Genomic DNA, 13,379 nt, shown 5'->3' with positions numbered 1-13,379 from the left:
GCAGCAGACTTTTTAATAAACTATATTTGTTACACTTGATTGTGAATAAAAGCTTTTAATACAGGCTGTTTCCTGGTTTTATTTTGGAATCAGTGCAACCATTGGATCAGGCAGGTTTGAAACACACTGGACAAAAGGGCAAAAGCGTTCACATTAGCCTATTTATTGTCCTACTGATAGTTTTTGCTTCCTCCTTTTGCCTTTAATGGTAATGGTATGCCCTCACGACCGTTAACGTCTAATTTGAGTGCACTGACAATAACAGTCCACCAGAGGGCTCTAGAAGACTGTTGTATTTATCTCTCTGTGGATTACTTGCCCAACACTGAATCATTATGTTTTAACAGAAGGATATCAATATGAAACCTGTTTAAAATAGGCTTAAAGTGCACATGACAGGTTTTATGGACAACATCTGTTGCAAGTTCATCAGTTGCATAATTATCATTTTATTTCAGTGAAGCAACAATTTTATGAAGAAATGTTGGGCAGAAAAAAATATTTTTATTTGAATATTTAAGCTACTGACACAAGAGGATCTGGCTGCAGCCGTTGGAGAGTCATGATCAGTGGAGCTCCAGACCTTCACAGGAAATGACATCACATCCACTTTTTTTCATGTAAAATGTATATAAGTTAACCTCAATAAAACGCCTTTTGTATACTCCACTATCTTTAAGGTTAGGTTTAGGGTTAGTTTGGAATAGTTTACACAAGCGTAGTCCTGCAGAGGTGACGTCATTTCCTGTAGAAGACTCGAGCTCCACTGATCACATGACGTGCCCCTCCACCTGCTGTATCCAGACCCTTCTCTACTGATAGGAAGTGACAAAGATAAAGGTTAAGTTCCAGAGCAGTTTGACTCAGTCATTTGCCATTGACATAACATGGTTGGCCCCTCCTGGAACCGCCACCTTAACGTGCTGGAGGGGTTTGAGCACCTGTATGATCCTGGAGCTCTGTTATCGGGGGCTTCGTGCCCCTGGTAGGGTCTCCCATGGCAAACAGGTCCAAGGTGACGGGTCAGACAAAGAGCGGTTCAGAAGCCCCTTATGAGAGACCAACAGGCCCAGTTTGAATTGTGAGGCCGTCCTTCTATGGTCCAACAGCTGCCCCTCCGACCCGGAAACAGAAAAGTGGAAGAAAATGGATGGATGAATAACATGGTTGGCACGGCAACAGTTTAAAATTGTCCTTTATCTATGTCACTTCCTGTCAGTGTCCAATAAGGAAGTGAAGCTATAAGCATCACAAAAATGGTCAAATTAAAAGAAAGCTGGGTAAAATAATTCTGTTCTCTATGTTTTGGCAAAACTGGTGTCTAATTTGTCCCGTGCTCTTTAACACTGACACTGTGTTATTTTTATATAAGCACAATGGTTTACTCAAAGAGACAGTGAGAGTGAGCTGGGTATTTCAGGGGAACTAAATATATACAGAAAATGTCTCATCACTGACGTCTCCGTGCTGCGTGTCGCGTTTGCGTCGGGCATCAGACGTCCTCCTGTTGCCATGGGAACGCCAAACAAAAGACAAGCGCGGATGAGTGTAATGTGTCCCCGAAAATAACAATAACCCAGTGTTTCAGCTTGGGATTATTGTCTTATTTATGCTTCTGTGTGAATTTAAGGCTCCAACTTTTAAGGTTCTCATCCTCTTTTGTTTTTGGGTCAATAAATGGTGTTTCCATGGAGACCGATATAAGAGGAGTCCATAGATTTATACTGAGGTGAAGGACAGTTCAATCTCCTGCACTATCTTTTGAGTAGCTGCATTTGGACTCTGCAACATAGAGTATAGAGCCCATGAGGTCCTCACAAGTGAAGAGGGGGAAAGGGATGAAGAGCGCTCTCTGCCTGGGGCCATACCCTAAATGCCCTTTGAAAGATCACAAAGCAGCAAACAAAAACAGGCACAAAGTCTAATAGGCGTTCACACTTGAGATCCTCTTGTTGTAGCTGGAGTTGGACACTGTGGAAATAACAATGCGCTTGATTAAAGTCAGTTTACCTGCGCTCACCTCTGTTTACTGCTCTGCTGTAATGAGTGGTTGCCTCAGTGTCTCTCGTGTTTAATGAACAACATGATGTTTGCTCAACATGCTAATGTGCTTGTCAGTGTCAGACTGAGTTTGTGACGGGTTGCAGTCAGCGATTCGCCTCTGGTGCCATCTGCAGTGTGTTATTTTACAATAAACTCCAGGGATAATCCGTCCCGTCAATCCCACTGTGGCACACATGAGCGACTGATGGATGCACAGCTGAGGGCTTTTACCTTGGAATACAATGAGGAAGCTTGGTGATGCCAGAAGATCCAGGAGCAGGAGACACAGCAGCAGATGACAACAGAGGACTCCGCACACGTGTTCAAACCAGCTCAGGGCGAGCCTAGAGGATGGAACAGAAATAAATGTTACGGATTCTGAGATACCAAACAGTAAAACACATCCACGGAAAGTCTGCGGTCATCTGAGCTATGATGGAGGTACGGTGTTTTGATCCACACTCACATTGATTGTTTCACAGAGAAACTCGATATATTTTGCTGTTGGACCCTCTGATATTGACTGACAAACCATTGAGCTCAGGATCTGTCCACAGCATGCCCAGGCTCATTTCTGAGCATATGGATCTTTGCACTTCCAAATAATAACACGCTATTGTATTCATTTGATTTTTCCTCCTTTGATTGTTAAAGTCTCTTCTCGTTCTAGTTTTGTGCACAGAATTGTACTTTTGCTATAAAGCTGTGTTACAAGCAAACCAATAGTAGTTCTTTTGCATGAGAATGATTAATGATTGCTTTTGTGCATATCAAAACTCTATGCTAAATACAATTACACCAATTCGTTTTATAATTCATACTTCATTAAATACATTCATGAATGCGTTTGTATAGGCTTGTACAGTTCAGTCAATGATCGTAGTCATTTGCTTCCAACAGTGACTTGAAAACTATCCCCCATTACCAACATCATTAATCTGCCTGGGGGCTCTTTTTATCCTTTTCAGTAGGATCCTGTGGTCCATTGATCCTTGTCTGTATTATTATATCTTAAAGGGATATTTCAGGATTTTTTGACATAGGGCCTCATTTCCTAGTTATCCAGAGTGTTGTTGATTTCTGGAGATATTGTTTTTTGTAATTCATGCAGTCTTTTTATTTGAAGAGCTTAGTGGCGCTAGGCTAGTGCATGTCTATGGTATCAGCTACACTGCATTAAAAACAGTCTGACTCACTCCACAGTGCACCTGAGGCAAATCACTTATAACACCAGACTAACCATATAAATGTCTGTGTCGATAGAATAATTTTTGGAATATAACTGACCTTGCATCCCATGAATGATCACATTTTCAGGGACTATTTTCCAGCAGATCACTCCGCCGCTGCGTAGCTTATACAACCACGAAGCTGATGCTGTTCAGATATAAATGCAAAACAGTTATAATTATTCTATCGGCACAGACATTTATATGGTTAGTCTGGCGTTATAAGTGATTTGCCTCTGGTGCTCTGTGGAGCGGGTCAGACTGTTTTTAATGCAGGCTAGCTGATACCATAGACATGCACTAGCCTAGCGCCACTAAGCTCTTCAAACATAAGAACTGCATGAATTACAAAAAAAAATATCTCCAGAAATCAACAACACTCTGGATAACTAGGAAATGAGGCCCTATATGTCAAAAATCCTGAAATATCCCTTTAAGTTTGCCAATTGTTTTTCTATTGCAAACTTATCTTTGCCCGAATTGAAGAGGCTTTCCAAGGCAGTGTTGTCTTTCCGGTCAGATCTACTATCTCTTCTACAACATTCGGCAGTTTCACTCAAACCTGTCATCAATATTTATGCCATGAAATTGACTATGAAATCTAAAGGAAAAGGCTAAACTTCGCTTTCTCCCGGCGGCACTTGAGATGTTCTAAATAATGTATAAACGCCACAGTCTCTCGCAGTGACTGTTCATGGACAAGACAGTATGGACTCGCTGAAGCGCTCACGATAAGGCCACGAGAGGGTATACCGTCTGGAATACATTTACATTCAGCGCACACCTGCTTTAAACCCGCCGCTGCGTTCCCCGTCAGGCCGTCACCCTCATACATATGCATACTGTTTGGCATTCACAGACACCCCTGTCAGAGCAGCTCCTCTGGGCCACCGTAGCCCCGAGAACAAGAGGTGAAAACAAGTCCAACTGTTCCCCCAATTAGTGAAAATAGTAACACCAACAATTAGTATAGCATTTTAAAAAGGGCACATTGATACAGCCCAGACTGAATGACTGTATGGGCCCATGCATGCAGACTGTGTGACAATTTAACAATAATTATATTTTTATGCAGGGCCGGCCCAAGCATTTAAGGGGCCCTAAGCAGAATTTGACCCGGGCCCCCCTGATATACTTTATACAAAAAATATCTGATAATAATAAGAAATATTGAAAGTTCCATCCATCCATCCATCCATCCATTTTCTTCCACGTTTCCGTTGCCGGGTCGTGTGGGCAGCAGTTGGTGCTGCCCATATCACATTGCACCACGCCCCTATGGCTCCTCCTGCAGGTGGTGGGTCCGCAGAAGGACGTCCTCATGCAGGGTCGGACTGGGACTGAAAAACAGCCCTGGACTCTGACTAGCCTGGCCCAAATTAGCATAATTGTGACACTTCCACAAATACATATTTTAACCTCTTACCACCCGCCTTAACACTAAAGAGTTTTATTTTATTTTTTTTGACTGGTATCATCAGCAAAAAGAACAGGAAAGGTGGTTGTAGAAACACAAGCAAAATCATTAATATAAATAGTAAATAATAATGGTCCCAAAATTGAACCTTGTGGTACACCATACTCCACGGAATTCATGTTTTTTTATACTGGGCTTTACCCAAATCTAAAAGCATCCCGACTGGAGAGCAACAATGTAACGCCTCATTCGAAAGCTAAGACCTACAAAAGTGATGGAAACTTTTCGTCACGTCGCCACATTTTTGTCATATTTTTGTTGTTTTTTAACTATTTTTTCTATCATTTTTTGTTGTGTTTTTCTCATGTTTTCATCCTCTTTTTCTCGCTATTTTGATGCTTTTCTTTTTAGCTTTTAGATTTGGGTAAAGCTCGGTTGAGGCGGGACTGGTGGCCCTAGAGCCAGTGGCCTTTCTGTGCTCTTCCAGAATGGACATATGGCCAGTCCACCCCTGGCTTCATGGTTCAAACTGTGCCTGTTGGTCTCTCATGAGGGGCTTCTGAACCGCTCTTTGTCTGACCCGTCACCTAGGACCTGTTTGCCATGAGACCCTACCAGGGGCACCAAGCCCCCGACAACAGAGCTCCAGGATCATTCGGGCGCTCAAACCCCTCCACCACGTTAAGGTGGCGGTTCCAGGAGGGGAAATATTGAAACTTATGTGTGTAAAATAAAGCTTCATTGTAATTTTTTTGTTTTTTTCTTGTGGAATTTTGCTAAGAGGGTTAAGAATAATAAGTATTAACTTCTGCCTAAACCTTTTCGGTCATTCTGCACATAGAATAATGGTAATGTTTTGGTTTTGTTTGCTGTTTGTTGCAATTTCAGGGGGCCCCTGCTGGTTACAGGGCCATTAGCAGCCGCGTAGTCTGCTTATAAGGCTGGGCCGGCCCTGGATTTATGGACAGTCACAAAATTTGCTTCACACTTCCTAAAGTTAAACACCAAAGTAGTCCAGGAGCGTGCAACACTATAGGGAAGACCCACCACACTCAGGGGTAGCAGGTAAACGTTGAGTTATGTACGGCATACTATTATAAATGAACTTTACTTCATGTAACTACACACTTACGTATCAAAAATGTCTGTGATCGCTAACTTGAGTGATCATATTACCCCACCACGCAACACTACCATAAGAGTTGTGGAATAACTCTTTTCACTGACAGGTCACGACTGGTAAATAGGCGTCTAGACAGTTTTAATGTTAACAATAACTCCAGTACTTTCCATTTTGAAATCTTCATTGGTTTACTTTTGATAGAGTCTTTGCACTTTGACAATGACAAACACCTTACTAACCAAAAAGCCAAAAGCCAATTCTTTCTCCTGCTAACAAAGGTTGTTCCATTAAGATGTTCTCAGTTGTGTTTATTTCTGCCCACAAGAAAAATATATCTATCTATTGGCAAACGCAGGCGATTTAGCACAAGGCTATATTCCCCACCAAACCGTTCTGTGTGCTGTGATCGATATCAGTGGAGCGCTTCTGTTCTGTGGGACATTTTTTGTTTGTTTTCCTTTTCCATTTGTGCACATCCACCACTGACAGCTAATCCCTGGAAGCATTTCTCTGATGCAGGCCTCCTCCGCCGCCATGTTCGGTCCAATCACAGCCATGTTTTCGAACAAAATGTTTCTGGTCCATCCCCTGGAGAAATATCCTTCCTCCATCGCCGCCATCCCTTTTCTGAAGAGGCTCGGGGTAAAGGGAGAGAAGGATGCTATTGTCTGTGAGGTTATTTCATGTTTTTCCCCCACATCCACGGAAGACTGAACAGTTATTGTTTTGTTTTTTTGTCTTTAAGTTTTTTTTTTTTCTTTTACAACTTCTAACATGAGCCGTTTTTGTTTTCTGTTTGGTCCGACTATGATTGCTTTTTCTCTCTCAATCCAGACAAGTGGATGTTGGGGAAAAAAAAAAAAAAACACGTTCTTCCAGCTACAACTTTTTAACCTGACGCGCCCACGTTTAGACACATCAGATTTCAATACATTTTTAGAAACTTTCCCCCTTTGCAAAGTTACCCTATTATGTTTCAATCTGGCAGTCGGCCCATTCATCCCAACGCCGCTCACTTTGTCCTGCGGTGGGGGAAGATTAGATTGTTGTAGTTCTTATGTTGTCAACTTTATTACTTTTTGGGGGGGGGGGGCTTCACCAGGCTTTCCTAATTGGATTGTGGTCGCCCGTATTCCCCGGCCAAGATGAAGCTCCTAGCCGGCCTGTAAAATATTCCAATTACTAAGCATGAAAAGAGAAAAAACGTGCTCCTCGGTTTGAACGGACTAAAAATAGCGGCGCAGATGGTAGCGAGCGAGTCAGAGCATCAATCCCAGTACACAATGCTGAACAATGGCAATGATCCATCACCGGGCCGCTCCAGATGCAAAAACACCATTCATTTTTTTTGGGGGGGGGGGTATCTCTCCAGCCCCCAAAGCGGCTAGTCATTCTTAATGTGTCAGAAAATACAAATAAAAGATGGCCCACTGTGCGCTACGCTAACAAATACACCATGTATCTTCATTAGCCTCACTTTGCTGTGTCATAGAGCCATTAGAGGCCAGTGAGCTGCTGGGCTGAGCTAGCATGTAGCGCGTCATTACACTGGCAGCATTAGGGTAAGGTTAAACAAGGAAATACAACTGTCAACGTTATGGGCAATAGGAGTAGTTGGCAGGACAATGGGTTTTCTTCATTTCTGTGAGCATGGAAAGGCCTGTTCACCAACCCAAAACATGCATAAGAGGCATCTGTAAAACCGTGGCTGCGTCTGAAACCATCAAATTGTAGCCTCTAAGCACTAACACTAGCAACTAATTCCTTAACCTTTCATGGGGTCGACTGTTAGATCTGTGCAGTTAGTGAACGAGAGCTTCAGCAACATTTGCACAATCCGTCCATCCTTAAACAGGGGAAAGGGAAGTGACATCACCAACAGCTGTTTTTCTTCTTCTTTAAAGTTATTGGTGGAGTGCAGGCCAAACAAAAGCGCATGTCGCCCCCTAGTGTACAGTGTCCAACAACAACATAGTGTCCAAACAAAGACATTTAAGGAGAATAATAAATCCAAATGTCCAAACATGTCCAAACAAATCCAAACATTTCCCTTTAGTGTTATTTTATTTCAACAGCTGTTTCCTAAAGCTACAGTAGCAAATGATCCATGTGGCTTAAGTTTCTACTAAATGAAAACAAAAGCATTTATTCCGTTTACTGAGTTTCCTCTTTAAAGGAATAGGCCACCGTTTTTACATACTGAGATATGCTCTTACCTCACTTTAGACGTGTTAATATATCCCCGTCTGGTCTTTGTCCGCGCGCTCTGCCAGGCAAACGGAGCACATACGCAGCCTCTCCCACATGTTACATATCGTGAGCTCCAAAAAAGCTCACGATAGAAGCTACCAAGCTCTTCCACGTGTTCCCTATTTAAATAAAGTTACGTGAAGTGTTTTCATGCGAAGTATATTTACACAGAAATGTAACGTGTCGATTTTATAAGCAAATAAAAAGGGGGACTATATTGTGAGGCGTAATGATACGAGGAGCAAAACGTCCGCGCAGTAACTCCTAAAGACTTCCCCCGCTCACTTCCGTCAATAACCTTTAGGAGTTACTGCGCGGACGTTTTGCTCCTCGTATCATTACACCTCACAATATAGTCCCTCTTTTTATTTGCTTATAAAATCGACACGTTACATTTCTGTGTAAATATACTTCGCATGAAAACACTTCACGTAATTTTATTTAAATAGGGAACACGTGGAAGAGCTTGGTAGCTTCTATCGTGAGCTTTTTTGGAGCTATGTGACATGTGGGAGAGGCTGCGTATGTGCTCCATTTGCCTGGCAGAGCGCACGGACAAAGACCAGACGGGGATATATTAACAAGTCTAAAGTGAGGTAAGACCATATCTCAGTATGTAAAAACGGTGGCCTATTCCTTTAACACTGACATGTGACTGAGCTGTGGGGACGACAACATGGATTTTGTCACTTTTATAAAGTTTGGCTTGTGCAGAATCGTATTTTTAATTATTATTATTTTTATTATTAAATGTGCTCCTGTCAATCAACAGTGGTTGCGCATGAATCACTCCAGGGTGGGGGCGAGGGGGGTGGGGGGTTTGGCGCAGTGGCTTGTGGGATGGCACATAGCTCCTAATCACCGGTTAGTTAGCACCAGAGGTCCCTATGCTAAAGTGGCCATGATAGTTAGCATCGAGGCTCCTTTTCCTAACTCCTTCCTCACTGACAGACCAATTCGGAAGCATCTTGCCATGACGGACGTTGACGGACATCCGGTTTGGCGTAAGAGCTCTTACCAATCTGCTCGTTTCGGACGCAGCACCTGATTCTGTCTCAAGACTACCATATGGGGACAGTAAAGTCTACGAATACACAACTTTTCTGTTTGGTCTGACAATGTCTTTAATGGAGAGCAGGTAACACGGTATGAATATCTATTAAGTGGGAGGCCAAATCACAATGTTTCCTCGACCATATAAGAATGGAACCGGGGAACGCGTCAGATTGATTTCCAGCGTTTGATTAAAAATGCAATCTCAGACTCTATACTGCTGTCTGCTGACAGCCAGACTCCCACAAGGTGAACAGCAGAGGTTGCCACACTTGTCTAATTGCTATTCAGCTTAAATACAGCCCACATCCTCAGTAACAGCGTTGTGGAGCTGTAGAAGGATTTTGCTTTACTTCGCTTACAAACTAAAACAGCGAAACTTATGCTAACTATTCATCCAGCATGACTCTACGCAAGAAATCACTTCGATTTGGGTAACTCAATTTCAAGCTTCGATACTGTGGAACATCTTGTCCTGCACCTCTGAATCTCAGCCAGGACACTGCACACTGACGGGGCGTGATCGGAACTTCAAATGAGCGGCTCTTGTCCCAGGACAGTTTTAATTTCTGAAGGACATAGCCTTGATGCACCTCCGCTGTTTTCGAGGGAGACAGCCTAATTTGTTCAAAAACACAAGATGCTGCTCTTTATAAGTGTATTGCACTTTCATTGATTTTTGTGAGGAGAGAAAAATAAGCATTCCCCTGCTGTCCGCTGCTATGACATACACACATCGCCAGAGGAAAGTGGAGTCAAGAGGGCCTGTGCTTACTAAAATAGACCAGAGTAGAGAAAATAACTCAATTCAGTGCACTTTCAGCATCTGTGTGTATCCCTTGCACAAATCATTAATACACTTGAATTATAATGTATAGCTGTGGCACACTGCTAATCCCTTATAGGAAAAGTCCTGTTGAAAGTATAACGTGTTGCTTCAGTGCGTGCAGTGTATTTTTGCATTTAGTGTCAAAATAATCCACCCACTGCCAATAATGATACAAACTGAAATGTTCTATACCCCATTATTTGTAACGTTGACTCCTTCACACCGCAATGATTTTAGATACCTGGGAATGTTAGCGCTTTAATGACCTCTGCCCCTTGAGGACCATCTGTATGAGCCTATAATCCGAAACAGGGCAACGCATGTATTCAGCTTCTGGAGGTCTCTAATCCCTGTATTGATGGGCCTTGGGGGTTGTTTCCTGTCTATAGCGTCAAATTAGATTCACCTTATAAATTCTTACTATTGACTTTTCCAACAAACCTATTCAGCTCTGAGACGGTGTTCTGGGGTGTTTTGATTGGGGAGAATCACAAATGCTTTCCGTGCCCTCAAGGTGTGAAGCTATTGACCTGCAACGAGACAGAGATGGATTAACTCCTACAGACTAATGTACAAAATACAATGTTATTTTATCACAGCGCTCCAATGAGAACATAGGAAATAGCTATGTTTATATAGAGCATTTGCACCAGTAATAAAAAGAATGTATTGAATTTGAATTATAGTTCACGAGGATGTTTCTCAGAGCGATGTAGTTCAGACCGATATTACTTCACTCACACACACAACAAAGTATGTAGAGGAGTAATGCTCTGTCGAATGAGCCACCTTGTCCCTGCATTCAGTTGCATAGGCTGTAGAGCTCAACCTTATTTGAACCCCGTCTGCCTCATGCGACACTTCCTGCAGTGCTGCTGTATTCAGTTCCTCTCCTCGGGTCCAGTGTAGCGGGGCTTACCTGTTACCCCTTGCCAAAAAGACTTACACCATGTTGAAAATAGAGTTCCTAGACAGACATTATAATCGGTAAATTTAGAGTCTTTGTAATAACTGTGTTTTCAAGAGCCATCACGTCTCTGCAGTGTTTTGATAACATCCACTTTGAAGCAAAATCAAATGCCCTTCTGCTGCGTCCTGCTGATGATGACTATATATGCAGTTCTGCCTGGAGCTGCCTTTACGTACAGCATTAATGTTTAATTCACCATCAGTGGTTGTGTGACATGACTAAAACTCATTCCTCAACAATGGACTTCTCTTGACTTGCCCTTTGAGATTATTCTATTATTAGCTGCTTCTGGTTTGAGTGAATAGTAATACAAGGTCCTCAGTATTACAACTTAGGTAATACATTCATAAATAAAAATTAATTAAATGTTCTGTATTTGTGTGCCTATATAGATGGGTGAATCTAAATTAGTGCTCAAGACAGAGCGAGTCCAAACAAGACTTAAACATAGTACTCAAGACAGAGCGAAATAGTGCTCAAGACAGAGCGAGTCCAAACAAGACTTAAAAATAGTGCTCAAGACAGAGCGAAATAGTGCTCAAGACAGAGCGACTCAAAACAAGACTTAAAAATAATGCTCAAGACAGAGCGAAATAGTGCTCAAGACAGAGCGACTCAAAACAAGACTTAAAAATAGTGCTCAAGACAGAGCGACTCAAAACAAGACTTAAAAATAGTGCTCAAGACAGAGCGACTCAAAACAAGACTTAAACATAGTGCTCAAGACAGAGCGAAATAGTGCTCAAGACAGAGCGAAATAGTGCTCAAGACAGAGCGAATCAAAACAAGACTTAAAAATAATGCTGAAGACAGAGTGAAATAGTGCTCAAGACAGAGCGAAATAGTGCTCAAGACAGAGTGAAATAGTGCTGAAGACAGAGTGAATCTAACCAAGACTTAAAAATGCATATAACTGAAAGTATGTTATCTACACTCTTGCCTCTTACTGTAATTGATTTATTCTATGTTGATGTTTTTATTGATTGTATATGTTTTCTTATATTTATGCAACTGTGAAGCACTTTGAATTGCCTTGTGTATGAATTGTGCTCTACAAATAAACTTGCCTTGCCTAAATTGCTCATAGGGAACCGAGTGAACAAAGGCTTCTACATTATCACTGTGTACTAGTAGTGACGATGTACTGTATCTGTTCAGGGCATAGACAAGTGAAAAACATATTGCTATTCTACACTGTCTGTGGTTCATACCGAAGTCTCTAGGTAACCTCACATTCTTGGTCACACCAAGTTGGCCCAATTAGGACCCTTTAATTCAATACGGCTTTGGCACTGGCACACTAGTTCAGAATATTTTGTTCCGAATGCAAATGTTTGAGCAAAAATGTCCCTTGTTTCTTTCATTTAATATTTAATGTGTAGTTTAATATGCTTCTTATTCTTGGAGCACGGAGGGCAAAATCACTTGACAAGTCTGAGGATAAAACATAAATTAGTGGGTCTCCTCTAATAGGAAACAGACTTAATTGTCAGGCTGAATCGTCCCTGCAGAGAACAATGCCCCACTAGTCACTTGCAGAGAAGTTTAACCTCGTGACCTCCACCTGAGCTGTGGACATTTACCCAAATCTAAAAGTTTCTCGACTGGAGTTTATACAGACTTATTTGTAAGATACTGTGAAATCGTGAAAGTCCTAGGCCTGTCACGATAAATACTACATCGACTTATCGTTCAATAACAACAACAGAAAAGCGATACATTTTTGGGCTTGATATTTATCGTATGTACATTTATTAGCATTTCCGCCCTATTCTTTCTTTGCAAAACATAATATTTCATGTTTACCGCAGCTTGTGTGATATTTTAGGATATGACCATACACTTTTAGAACAAAGGTTTAGTGTCATTTTAATGCGCAAGAGTTGACTGTATCTAGTATCGTTAGAGGCAATAATATCATTTATCGCGATACTTTCCTGCCTCAATATATCGTTATCGTGACAGCCCTCGTAACTTTCTGTGCTTTTTTTGCCACGTTTTCGTCACCTAGTTGTCGCTCATATGTGGCCTTTTTTGTTTCTTTTTTCATCACTCTTTTTATTGTGATGTTGCTTTTTCCCCCGCGCTTTTTTCCGCATTCTTGTTTGTTGCGTTTAAATCCCCGTTTTCGTCGCTACTTTGACGCTTTTTTTTCCAAGAAACGTTTTGGGTTTGGATAACGCCAAACTGGAGAAAAACGTGCTCGGTTCAGGCGGAGGTTAAGAGGTGGTGTTGCCTTTCGGTTGTCCTCGGCTACTATTGAACACATTTGTTGTCTTCCCGTAGTTAGCGCGCTACTTCGAGCTTCCAATCCAATTTTTGACGAGCTTTGCTTTGCCCCCCCGCTTCATCATAACGAGTATTCGCAGCACCTGGCTCTCCCACCGTCCGCTCTCTCACGTTGCTCTGAGTAATCACGTGCGGCCGCGTCCCTCGCTCTGATTGGTCCCATCCTCCGTGAATGC

The sequence above is a fragment of the Gobius niger genome (assembly GCF_951799975.1).
Source record: "Gobius niger genome assembly, chromosome: 15".
NCBI classification, from domain to species: domain Eukaryota; kingdom Metazoa; phylum Chordata; class Actinopteri; order Gobiiformes; family Gobiidae; genus Gobius; species Gobius niger.
The sequence above is the reverse complement of the archived record's forward strand: the minus strand, read 5'-3'. Positions refer to the sequence as shown.